Here is a 13,226-nt window from a genome sequence, read left to right as displayed (position 1 = left end):
CAAAGATGAAATCCAAAAGAGCCAGGAATTGTTGTGACCTTTGTGAATAACTGATTCTTCCTCTTTGGGGAACAAAAAAGAAGGGTGGCTTGAGACACCTTTGGGACTCTTTATTCTGCAGAAGCAAACAGAGCCAACACAAAGTGCTTGAGAAGGCCTGGATGTTCACAGTGTGCTGTTCCTAGTTTAGTTCGTCTATTTTGAAGGATCAGGTTGTGATACTCTTTCTTAAGTATTCAGGAGACAAAAGGATGAATGCAAGTCTCAAGCACTCAGTCCGTGTTTTGTGCAGTTCAAGTATTGCACTGTTCTGATAACATTCAAGTATTGAAGCATATAAATGGGGGATTGGAAGGGACCTCAAGGATCATCAAGCTCCAACCCAGGCCATTCTATGATAATTGCAGTATACAACAATGTATTTTGAAGCAGGATAGACATCTAACCAGTGTTCCAAACCCCATATGTCAGGAGGCATTGGGTAGTGTTGGAGACTGAATTCTGACAGTAGTAAATCAGTTAATATGGCTGTACAAACTCGGTATGAACACAAGAGGCAAATGTTCTGTTGGAAGGGACAGTAGAAGTTTCACCCATTAAAATGGGATTATTAAAGCCTTTGGCTTAAGAGTGTCCTGAAGTGCATGAGACATGGCAGAAAAGTTTTGCTTGGAGTTTTGGGCCCAGGTTGTGTGCACCGTGGTGGTGTTGGTGTGTTACTTCTGTTGTGTTTGTTCGGTCTCATTTTATATCAAGGAGCTTTGCGGTTTAGGAGAGAGAAATGGCAAAGGCAAAACTTGCCAGAGTTACCAGCTCTCCTTCAGTCATTAGTCTTGTTCTTCTCTAACACAATTCAAGACTGTTGTTGTCTTTCTAATGTTGATATTCTGAGGTCCATAGGGAGCAGCATGTGTTCTGGACTTGTGTGTTACAGCATCCTCTGCATGTGGCTGCCCTCTGCTACCTGCTGGAGACCTTTGGATCACATTCCTGTCCTGTGCCTTGTTATAATACTCTGTTACGACCCTATTACATATTTACCTCAACTGCAAAGTGTTGCTACTTTAATTAATTAGTGAGCATTTTTACTGCTTTTGTATCCTTTTGTTGCCAAACACCTTGCTGAATCAACCTGGTGCCTCAGATGAAGACTGATGCTGGAGGAGCGTTGTGTGTTGCTCGGCAGGTTGGGTGAGCTGGCTTATCACCCAGCACTGCAGGATGTGATGCCTTTGGTAAGTGCTTGATGACCAAGGATGTGGTCTGCTCCTGTGACTGTGTTTGTTGCTCAGTGGGACTGTGACATCATGAAGGCACGCAGTCACGATGCTGTTTGCATTAGTGACAGAGGTTTCCATTGCTTAATCAAGTGAGTTGATTAGAGCTGAGATTCTGTTTTCCTACAGGTCTCAGTTTGCAACTCATTTAGGTTAGCCTGTGTGTTCCATCTCCTCACCCCACGTACTTTGCTCACCGTGCTGCCATCCACTCCCATTTCCAATTTCACACCGACATGCTCTTGATGTATTTACAAACGAATTCTTGTGTCAATCCACTACAGAACAACCAAGTACATCCCAATGAGATATTTCTCTACTCCATCTCCTTTTGCTGTGGCAGTCTTGATTGCTAATGAGCAAAAAGGGTGGCAGAAACTCATGTCAATGCTGAAACATCCTGCTTCCTGCATGCTCAGTGCTGTGAGGAGCATCCAGAGCCTGCTGCTGTTTGTCATGGCAGTGCTTTTATCCATGCCATATTTTTGATAGGCAAATCTCAAAGGCTTCCACAGGGAGAAGTGAATGAGAACACATGTGCTCGCTCAGCTGGGGGAGCTGAGGCACAGGAGTGCAGTGATGAGCTGAGGATGAAAGCATTCCCCTCCAGCTCCCTCAGCTGAGCTTCCTCAGGGCATTAGGGGCAGCTACATCAGAACTTCACACCTCTCAGTGTGTCATCTCCAGACTTACCCTCTTTTCTGTCCAGCTGGGTGGGATGAGGCTCAGCCTGGAACAAGTGACCGGATGGTTTCTGTGTAATTAGTCACCACTCATCAGCTGGTCTCTCATAGTTGGCTGTAAGAAGCTGGTTGTCTGTCCTTAGTTAAAATGGCATGAGCCATGAGAAAGGAGCATTTTTACTTTGTAGTGGGTGGGGAAAATGAGAATGGTCTGTTAATGTGATCAGCTGACAGATGGTAACTCACAGGGGATAATTAACTGTTTGCTACTACAGGATGTTGAGAATGTAACAGTGCTGTCAGTGAAGATGTCAATGCAAGAAGAGGATTCAGTGTGTGATGTGGCTCAGAGAGGACCAGAGCATGAGCTGACTGCAAGGTGATGCTGGAAGGAGGATCTCTCCCTCCAGTCTGGAACTAATGAGGTAGAGACAATTAAATCCATCTTGCTGAGGGCCGGCAGCTAAAGGGAAGGAAAGCTGCCTGATGTCTGGAGGCTCTGAGTGCTGGGCAGGTTTTCTGCCTTCAGCCTGAGGACAAGGGGAATATATTAGAAAACAATTACAAGACTTATAAATCTGGTCTGTCAGGAGCATTGAAGTAAGGAGCAAGGTACCCTGACCAACTTTGCTCCTTAGGAGAGAATGAGCTGCAGTGAGTGAGCAGCAGAGTGACATGACTTTGGTGGCCTCTGTCACCAAGGCAGCAAGCGTTGCTCCCTGGGTCTGTCCTGCCTGCAGGGCTGTCTGCTATTTTAAGAGTAGAAGACATGGAAACGATGCTGTTTGCAGGCAGCTCTTGTTCTTCCTGCTGCAACAAGCTCTGGGAAGGTGGAGGGGAAGCAACCTCTGTGTATTCTTGTGCTGCTTTTCTCTCTGTATATCCTCAAACCCCTTGTTTCTAAAGACAGCTGTCTCAGCGGTGAGGGTTAAGCACAAGTGCATGTGGTGCTGGTAGGATAAGGAGGCTGATCGATGAGCTTGAAACCCCTCCTTTCCTCTGGATTTTGAGGACTCCGTGTGCAATTTAAAGGAGGGAAGGAAAGTATCTGTACTGAAGGTTTGTCAAACTTGTTCCTGGCAGATAAGTTGGTTTTATCGAGCGCCTTGACATGTAATTCCACGCAGTGTGTAGATGTTTATATGATGGTTACTCAGAGGAAGAGGTTTCCTGCCCATTCTAAAAATTAAGCTTCATGTAATGGTGCGTTTGCTCAGGAAAATGAACGTGAAGATGCTGTCAAGGTGTCAGGTCTGTCTGGACTGAGGGTCCTGCAGGAGTTGAGTGGCGTTAGTGTGTTCAAAGGTGTTGTGTTTAAAGTACTGAAGTGCTCAGTCTTTGGGGAGCCACGTTAATTGAACTAAAAGAGATGCAAAACCCAGAAGGGAGATGCTGTTCACACCTGGAAAGGCAGAAATTATTGCAGAGGGAGAGTCAGAATAGGTGATTTCTGCTCTAAAATGATGTCAGAAGGATGTGAGTAATTGGTCTGAAATTACAGCTTTCCACTGGAATTGTTTTATGGAGGTCTGGTTATCCAAGGGCTGCTCTGAAAGTGATGCCTCCTATTTTATGATGTCAGCCCACACCATCAGAGGCAGATGGTGGTGGTACGGCAGTAGAGGCTGAGCCTTCCCACCAATATCCCATTATGTTTTGTTGCCATGTGACAGATGGCAGCAGAGGGGCACTCTGACAAAATGGCACCTGACATGGGAGCGTGGATGAAGCAAAAGTGTGTCATTCTCCATGCAAAGAAAAATGGCACCTATTGGCATTGATTGATGCTCACTGAACGTTTGTAGGGACCAAATAGGGGATGTTAACGTAGTGAAAGTTGAGCTGCTGTGTGGGTGACATTTTCCTAGCAACTCTGCCATCGTAGCAGCTGTGAAGGACCACGTCCAGCTAACACAGCCCCTCTTCTGAAGGCGCAAAGCTTTTACAACAGTGGAATAATAATTCTGTGTGTGGGGAAATGGAGGCAGGGTGACCGTGGCTGCTGCAGCCCACATCCAGAGCTGCTGTTTGCCTCAGCTTTCAAGGAAGCAAACCCATCTACATCTGTTAAGCACCCTTCCTTCACAGAAATCCCCTGATTTCATATACCCTGCCTCTGACTTGTATAACGATTGCCTGGAAGGGCACGTCGGTATTGCTCACATTGAAGCTTGGCCTTGTAAGTACAGAAGGCCTGCTGCAGACCTGTTGTTTGTGCCAGGGGTCAGCATAAGCAATGGTTGTAGTTTGCTTTTATCAGAGGGAGCTTTCTGTCCTAGCAATTTGTTTTGGCCTTGGACCCCTTCTCTGCTGCCGTGAGCTTAATGAGATGCTCTGTCATTCTCCAGAGAAGCTTTCAAACTCGCTGCTGAGGGTTTGAATTGGCTTTAAATAAAAGGTGTTCTGTTTCTGAAGTGCTCTGCCCAAGGGCTCCAGAGCACTCTGCGTGCAATTCAAACAGCCAGCAGACAAAGCCGTTCCAGGTGCAGTGCCCGAGCGTGATGATGTGGCAGAGAGCTGCAGGGAAGTGTTTGCAATCGAGTCCCAAAGGAAGAAGGCTTTGTCTGAAAACCCACCATCTGCAGGTGATGGCTGAGTGTCAAGGTGGGTCTTGTTGATTCATCGGGGGTGGGTGGTTTGTTCCCTGCTTCAGTGCTGAGCACGAAGGAGGAACAAGCAGTGATGAGATGAGAGCTGGGAGGAAGGAGTTTAAAGCAGGCTTCTGGCTTTTTTCCCCTCTGCTAAGGCATTGTCTCCCTGTATCTAAGCTACTTGAATTTGCAGCTTGCGTGACTTATATCCTGTGAAGAGACTTACAGCCTCGAGAACTTCAATTTGACTTCTCAGTTATGTTTGCAGAGTGAAAGCCGGGTCAGGAAGGCAGGATTTGTAGGATGGGTGAAGGGAGCTGTACAGCTGGGCTGAGGATGTCAGCCTCTCCTACCGAGCCATGCAGCCCTGTGTGGAAGGGCAGCCTACCATGAGTTGTGTCCAAGAACCGGAGGGTGAAGGAGTGTGACCACTCAAGGAGCAGGGCAGAGGATGCAGAGCTGATGAGATGCCCTGAAGCAGCTCTGGAGCCTTAAATACTTTGTGCATCCAAACATGATGTGTCCGTGGCCTGAAAACCCATCCTCTCTTCCTGTCAACAGGTGACACGGCGGCTTCAAACAGCAGCTCTGTGTGTCTCCTGTAACCATGCTACCTCTAAGCTCCTCCAGCCTGCATCTTCTGGCTTCTCTCCAGTCCCAAACAAGTTAATTCATTTCCCACTTTATAGCAGTTAGAGCAACTCCTTCCAGCACAGGGAGCCCTGCCTGCATGCTCTGCTGAGCAAGGAGAGCTCTTAGAGATGGCTGTGCAGCTCCCTGCTGTGCCTCAGAAAGCTGAATCTATATTTTTAGGGCTTCCATCCCCCTTCTCCCCCCCAACTTATTTGAAATAGGAAGAGAGAAGATTATGGCACTTGATGATTTAATCAACATAATCTCCAGATAAAACATGCTTCTGCTATACTTCTGGGAGATGCTCATTTATGCTGGCGTGCTTCTCCTGAGGTAAATTAAATCATTAGTTTTAAGACTGGATTAGCTACGTGCATCTTTAAAAGGCAGTTCAGTAGTTTTAAAAGCTTCTCAGTTTGGTATTTCTTGGAAGTCATCGAACTCTTTCAACACAAGAGTCGTGAGAAATGAAATAGAGATGCAGCTGATGCAGGGTGCTCAGTGCTGGCTGCCTCCTGCCCTGCTCTCAAGCCACTCTCCCAGCTCGTTGGTACTGTGGGGAGCTTTTGGCCCAGGGCTGGGGGATAGCAATTGCTCCTCCAATCCACCCTGAATCCTGAGCACCTGTTCTCCACTGCTGGAATGAGCTGAGCTGTGTGTGTTGAAGGAAACCTGAGCTGATCACTGCAGTGTGGGGAAATCCAGGATGATGTACTGACCTGTTCTTGGCAGTGCACCTGAGCTGAGCTGAGCTGTGCTGTCTGTGTAGCCCAATTCCTGGGTGATCAGCTGGTCTTTTACTAGCCAGAGCAAACAGAAAAGGTGGAGGCCCTCTTAGCAGTTTCTGGGCTTTTATGAGTGTGATAATGACGTGCTGTGTGCATCCATTTTTCAGCGCTTACCTCCCCCAGCCCAGGTTCTGCCCATGCATTAATGCTCTCCATCCCCGGAGGACTGTGCTGTCCCTGTCTGCACATTTATTATGCATCTGGGCATGGGGCTGGGCTGTTACAGACACAGATGGAGGGAGCACAGGGCTGTGCTGACTCCCCAGGGAGCTGATGGATGGTTGAACTTGGGATTGCACAGCTAGGTCAGGCTGCTGGGGCTCTCATTTTTCTAATAGAAGGGTCATTAAAAGTGGAACAAGGAGGAGCCAGCAGAGAGGTTCCAGAGTGGATATTGCTTTGCAATGCTCTCAAGCCAGCTGAAGGCACTGGGTTGTGTGCTGGCTGAGAATTGGTACGTAGTGAGGTACCTCTGTGCTGCTCCCTCTGCTTGCCTCGTGCTGTTCTGTTGGTACCAGAAGAGCCAGTGCCTCGCTGTGATTCACACAGCTGGGCTCTTAGAACTGTGCATCTTTCTCTGCTTTGCTTCATCTCCCTGGGCCATCTGTGGCACCATGTGCTCTGGCTGGAGGGGTTCTGACTGCTGGTGTGTGTGTGCTGGTGGCTCTGGGGACACAGTCGGGCAGTCCTAGGGCAGCTCTCTTGTGCAGCACTTACCGCTCTGCTGCTGTCTGGTAGTGCTGTGCAAAAAGAAGAAGCAAGTCCTCCTTGCTACCCCAAATTGCATTTTTCCTGTTGGAATACACAGAGGGAATTCTTCTGCTTGGGTGTTTGGAGGTGAGTGTGCCTTCCATGGAGCAGAGCATGTGCAGGTGGTTTATTGCAAGATGTGAAGGCAGGCGTGTTGTGCATTTAAAACAGGGCAGCTCCTGGAGATTTGCAGTTTTTTGAGGAATAAAAGCAGTTGGAAGGTCCCTTCGCTACCCAGTAGAGAGGCCCATTGGTGCACTCCAATTCTTTTCCCCTTGCAGCACCTTCCTGCATCCCCTGGAGCAAAGGGGCTGTGCTTGCATCTGGAGGAGAGCATTTGCAGGCTGGAAAAAGCCCAGCACTGTGTCGGCAGGTCATTGTGCTACTGCAAAAAGAGATGAAAACATCCCCAAATGGTATTTGTTGCTTCTGACTGCAGACATCAAGGATCCTTTGCTGACGGTGCAAAAGGGGAAAATATGATCTCTGGTTTGATCAGGCTTGTTTCACTCCTACAGCTCCGCGGGCTTCATCCTGACTAGAAATGAAGTGCTGTCAGATGCTTCATCTGCTTCACCTTTTCCTCTATGCAGGTTTTTCACTCGGGGGAGGAGAGGCTTTTAATTATAAAGGAGCCGAAGTGTTTGCAGTCCCTCCATGCACTGATGGAGGCAACAGGGGCAAAGCTGATCTGCAACTTGAACTGTGGCACGGTTTAAAGCAATACCTCCACACTAATGACCCAGAGCTCGTCCCATGGCCAGGGGGAATCGGGCAGGTCTGTGTCTGGGAGCAGGCAGAGCCATTCCCCCTTTCTTCACCCATTCTGGTGCCTGACATAGAGCCATCAAACCAAAGGCACGGGATGGTTTGTGAAGGTATTTGTTTGAAGCTGAGTGGACGGGAATCAGGTTTTGGAGCCATGAGAGGAAGAGCTTTTAGCTGTCTTCTTTCTTCCAAAATAGCAAACACATCACCACGCACCATGGGATGTCAGGGCGAATCTGTTTCACTGACAACAAGATTGTTCTGTCTAGACTGGGAAGCACTGTTTAACTGACTGAGTCTGCACAATAATTTAAAGACAAAATACTTCACAGGCATTAAGTTTCAACTAAAAAAACCAACCAGCTTGACACAGATGATGCCTGATGGATAGATTGCGTGGGGGTGGGATGGAGCCTGGCTTTGTGATGGTAACAACTGATAGATGTCTTCCAGCTGCAGCAGTCAGGGATGGGAGGTGTGAGCCTGTGGCCCATCTGGGTGGACCCAATGCAGGTCTTGTGTGCGATCCTTGGGTCTGCCCTGAGTTTTGTTTTGCAGGGTGCTCAGCCCAGCCCTGCCTGCCTCTTGATGCCTCACTACAGCGTGCTGCTGGCTCCGGTGCTGCCACTAAGGGATGCAGAAGGGGTTGTGTGGAGGGGATATGAGCCTTGCATTTGCCATCTGTGTGGAGAGGCTGGCAGCCAGGGCTGAGACACAGATACGTGGTGGTGAGATGGCAGCCCAGCTGGCAGGAGGGACTTACTTTCTTCTGGCAGAAAAAAAAAAAAAAGATGAAATATTAATAGCGTGGCTCAAAGGCTGGACTAGATTTTTTTTGTTTTCACTCCTTTTGAGGGGGGTTTTTGCTCAGCGCTGCATTGATGTTACTTAGAGAAGCAGCATCCGCTTGGAGCAGGAGGGATGCCAGCAACCCGGAGGGAGCCCAGCAAGCAGGCTGGAAGGGGAGGCACGACCCTGGGATGGGCTGTGTTCTGAGCTCAGGGCTTGGCTGAGCACTTCAGATGAATCACAGCCCTGAGATGTGTGCTGCAGCCTCATTTGGCTCCGGTTCAATGGCATGAGAATAAAAGATTTTCTTGTCTCTGTCTTTTCAGGTCAGGACTGTGCCCCTCTGCCTGCACAATGCCTTCATGTTGACCACCCTGCTTGGCTGAAGGAGATGCAAAGTGGGAGAAGCAGAGGGTTCAGGCATGATGTCTGTCTGTCTGTCAGCTCCCTTCAGAAAGGCCCTGCTGGCTCCTGATTTGCCTGGTGAGTCAAAGCATCTCCAGGAGCTTCTGATGGTTTTTTAAGGTGGAGATTGTGTGAAGGTTTTCTCTCAGGGGCAAGCTCTTCTGTTTGCTTCTGCTGATGAATGTGGGGAAGGTTGTCAAGAGGGAGCCTTGCTGTAAGGCAACATGGCACTTACCTTAAAGCAGAGGTGTGCCATGTCCTAAACTCCTTAAAATTTGAGTCCTATTACATATACATACATTTGTGTGTGTGTATATATAGATCTCTCCTATGCAATCACCTGACTTCTTTCTGAGCCTTAGTGCAGCACTTTGGTCACTGGGTAGGCGGCAGAACCAGCATCCCAAATGGGTGCATTGGCAGGGAAGCAGAGGAGAGATCGCAGTGAGGAGGATTCAGGCTCGGTGCGTTTGCCAAGTGAGCTGGAAGGAACCAAGTTTGGGGTGTGTAAATCTCTTCCTTCTGTTTCTTTAACATCTCTGTTCTGCTCTCGCTCTGCTAGCTGGTCTGTGCCAGATTCAGAGGTCCTGAGGAGAAGAGAAGACACGAGTTCAGCATGGTTGGAAACAGATTGAAGCGCTCCTAACTTAAATACTTTGCAAATGCTGGCTGTGAATGCTGCTTATTTCCTCATCAAGTGTGTGCAGAAATGAAGCATGTCATGGCAGATGGCTACTTGCTCAGGTTCAAGTAGTGGGTGAGCAGTGAAATAGGGTTTGACCTAGACTCTAGCTTCAGCATGGCCTTAATTCTTGGCTTGTGCCTCATCTGGCAGCATGGGGTAAGGGCAGACAGCAGGAGGGGGCCCCGATGCTCCCCTTGTACAGCCTTGCCTTCTGTGTTCCCCTGCCTGCCGCCCTGCTGCTGTTGCCTTTTGATAGACAGTGTGATTAATTACACTGCTCACGGCCTCTGAAAATTTATTTAGAGTTTTATGCTGGCTGCTGCTTACACAATGGCAAATCTGCCGTGGCTGTGTCCCAAGCAGGTGGCAGCAAATAGGTCAATAAACTGAATCACCCCATTAGAGCTGTCAAGCCGGGCTGCTGTGATGCAGGCAGGTAGAGGGCAGAGCTGCCATGGTGAGGAGAAGCCAGGACAGATCTGTTTTAGAAGAAATGTGTCTGGCTATGCTGGTCTGTAGGAAATCCGTCGCTTCCCTGATAGCATCCGCTGCTTTAATAGATCAATTTTTCCACTGCAGCTTGTCTGTCTTAAACTTTCCTCTCCCTGCCTCCACTGCTATCCTAAAAAGTGGTCTAATAGGACCTTTTAATCTGTGAGAGCTTTGGAAATCTTTTTAAAGAGATTTTTATCACCTTTTCCTTGGGGTGTATGAAGAAGAGAGGCTGGTGGTAAGTGAGTAAGTAAGTAAGTCTCCTGCCTAGTGGAGAATGGCATGAGGGAAGGGGAGCGTGAGCTGTGTCTTTGCGTGACAATGCCAGCAGGAAGGGATAAACACGGATTGCTTCACACCACTCTGTGGATGTGGGGCTGTGCACTGCCCTTCCCTGCAGCATGGCACTGCAGTCGGTGACTTGCTCTAAGCCTGTCCTGGGGTGCTGGTGGGCTGTCAGTGGGATGCTGAGCCTTTGCAGCCAGCAGTATCACCTAGTGGTGCTAAAGCTGCTCTATCTATTGAGATATGAGCTGGGATGTCTGTGCTGCCCTCTCATGTGGTGCTTCCTGCGTCCAATCTGGGAAGGGAGTTCAGGTGTCCTGGCTCCTCCTGTTTGCTCTATTACTGCCCTGCTGTTTAGGTTTCAAATAATATATTCAATATATTTCAATATAACTGTCTCACATGCAGAGACAGTTGGTATAAACTGAAGCACGCTGCATTTGTTCTGCAGAATGTTGTAGGTAGCTTATACTGACTGTCACCTTTCAGTTCAGCCTAAGGAAACATCACCGGTGCCATTATCTCTGCTGCCAGTCCTGCCTGGTAAACCTGCTCCTTCCAGGATGGCTGAGCCACATCCCTTAGCACCTGTGCAGTGCTTGCACTCAGCAGCCACATTCCAGGTTCTCAATATGAGACATTCAGAACTCCCATGGCTGCTTAAAAGCCATGGAATGAAGAGATGCCATGCAAGCAGTGTTGGAGCATGTATTATTTTCAGTGCTTTGGGGGTATGGGGTTCGAGTTGTCCTCTTTTTGGAGGAGTAGTAATTTTAATTGGGTGCTGTTGATTTGGTCTGTTCCCTGCCCTGGGGCTGGACACCAAGCAATGCAAACATCAGCACTGAAACAGCAACTTGACAGGTCAGGATGTGACTGAATGGCGAGGCTGCATTTCTGATCTGTGTCCCCTTAGGGGAGATCTTCTGGAATCTGGTGCCTTTCGTGAGAGATGGGAGCTGCCTCCCTTCCCCCATTAATGCTGGGCAGCAGCCTGTGGCCGTGGTGCTTTGCTTTGGCACGTGGGCGCTTTGCTTCAAATCCTCATCAGGAGCAGCACAGAGCTGGCTGCTGCGGGAGCTGGGAGCTCAGATCAGGCCAGCTGGCTGTGTGCTGCCTCTGTCACGCAGTGTTTCTCCTTCCTCCTGCCAAATTCCTAGCACCAGTTTTTCCCCTCCATTTCAGGCACAAATGCTGCAAGGGGACATCTCTGCCACCACCACACACTCCTGGAGGTGCAGATCACAGTGGGCAGCTTGTGGAGCTGTGACAGACTGCCCCAGCACTCCAAGCTGAACCCATCTCCTCCAGCTCTGCCTCTGTTGCCTGCACGAGCTAATTTCTATCTGGTGGCAATGCTGAGCTGTTCAAAATCACCCAGCCGCTGTAGATACAGCTTTGCCTGTGGCTTCCTTCTGGGAAAGAGCTTGATTTTTACTTAAAGCTTATGGGGGGGAGCTGGCTGATTGCTAACAACTGCAACTGCTGCGTTAGCTCTTGCTAAAGGACAGAAGCAAAGGGATGTGGCTGCTCCTGCTCCTCTGCCACCATCTCCAGGCAGGAGGAGGCTGTGGAGTGGGGGCTGCTCTCTGCCTTCTCCAGGCAGTGGTGGGAGCAGAAAGCAGCATAAGAGCTCCCTTATGAGACTATGAGACTTTGGGGGAGAAAATGACTTTTATAGAAATAAAGGAGACTTCCTTTTGGGTCAAGTGCTCTGGAAATGAATGGTTTTGAGATAAAAGCCTTTTTACTCAGGTACTGGGGATTCACATTGCCTAAAGGGAAGTCTGCCTTGTGCTGGGGTATTTTTCCCTCTGGAGGCATTGTGATTGCTTTTGAAGATGGGTTTTCAGCGTACAAAGGGAGAAGAAAGCTGAGAGGAAGAAAGCTTTTAAAAGTACCAGCAGTGCCAGTGGTCTGTTTCAATTTGTCAGCGTGTCTCTCTTGCTCCTAATGCTACTGTTGGGTGCGGGGATTGTTCCTCCTCCTTCCTTCATGACTTGCTCCTTCCCTCTGGCACCTGGATCAATGGAGTCTGGGTTTCTTTTTTTTCCATTCCAGACCAATCTCTTGCATCCCGGGCTGCTCTGCAGACAGGTGCAGTGCTGTGTTGGGTGAGGATTGTCCCTGATGCCCTCAGCCTGCTGTGTTGGAGCTGTACCCAGGGCAGGGGAACACTTGGGAGAAGCACCTTTCTGATAGAAGGTATGAGATGGACTCTTTTCCCATCAGTTATATGTCTTACCCCGTGGCCTCTGGGTCCACAAGGCTGTTCTGGCTTTGCTAAGACTTCTGGAAGCATCACGTTATCCTCCTGCTAGTTTCTCCTGCCTTGCCCTGAAGGGATGAGATGTCTGCAGGACTCTCCTCTGCTGCTGCTTAGTGTGAAGTGTTGTAAAACCCAAGCATTGATTTCTCAATCAAAGGTGTCTGTTTGCTCTTCGGTTTGTGGCTTTAATGCCTGCAAATACATCTTTGGCTCCCTAACGGTTTGCTTTAAGGTTTTGAAATTGGCTGTTGTGCTTCAGAGATTGGGGAAGAGAACGGGTTCAATCAAGCCAATATTGTTTGTGGTGGCTCTCAGTGGGGGTTGAACCAGGCAGAAACCTGGGTCATGGTGCCTGTTGTGTCTCAGGGGAGAACTTTGGCTGTGTCTGGCCATGGTGAGGGGCTCCATTGCTCTGCTGGCTCCTGGAAAGCTGTGGGTCCTATTGTCCTCATGGTGAACCTGGGTCAGTGGGTCTGTGGTCTGAAGGTTGAAGTTGCAGCCAGACCTATGAACAGACACCAGAAAAATCTGAAGACATTAAAATGAACAAAACTCCACCAGATTTCCATCCACACTCCTCATTTTTGTAGGAGTTGTGTGTGTTCCTTGTCTTCAGAGCTCTGTAGCTTTGCAGAGTGCAGTGTAGATGATGCAAGCCTTGATGAAATGGAGCTGCTTCTATGGAGGATTACAACAGCTGAAGGTAGAAAGGATTCCTGCCTCCTGTGGTTGCTCTCCTGCAGAAATAACTGGTGTAAGCTGAGCTGGGAGACTTTGTTGTCCTCTGTGTGCCACATCACCTGGGCTCCAA

At 48.9% G+C, this 13,226-nt stretch overlaps 1 protein-coding gene across 8 annotated transcripts in view; it reads left to right on the top strand.

The window, feature by feature from the left end:
• Positions 1–8,522: 8,522 nt before the first annotated feature.
• SRRM4 (serine/arginine repetitive matrix 4) overlaps positions 8,523–13,226 on the top strand; it is a 56,619-nt gene continuing 51,915 nt past the window's right edge. For 5 of the 8 annotated variants that reach the window (XM_015878353.2, XM_015878355.2, XM_015878354.2 and 2 more), the window contains exons 1-2: positions 8,525–8,762; positions 12,208–12,351. The gene's annotated coding sequence lies outside the window, so the exon portion shown is untranslated. Of the gene's footprint in view, positions 8,763–12,207; positions 12,352–13,226 lie in introns of all 8 variants that reach the window. The other 3 variants (XM_015878356.2, XM_015878357.2, XM_015878352.2) reach the window with 3 other exon arrangements.

This window comes from Coturnix japonica, chromosome 15, assembly GCF_001577835.2.
Source record: "Coturnix japonica isolate 7356 chromosome 15, Coturnix japonica 2.1, whole genome shotgun sequence".
Taxonomy (NCBI): Eukaryota; Metazoa; Chordata; class Aves; order Galliformes; family Phasianidae; genus Coturnix; species Coturnix japonica.
The sequence above is the reverse complement of the archived record's forward strand: the minus strand, read 5'-3'. Positions and strand labels throughout refer to the sequence as shown.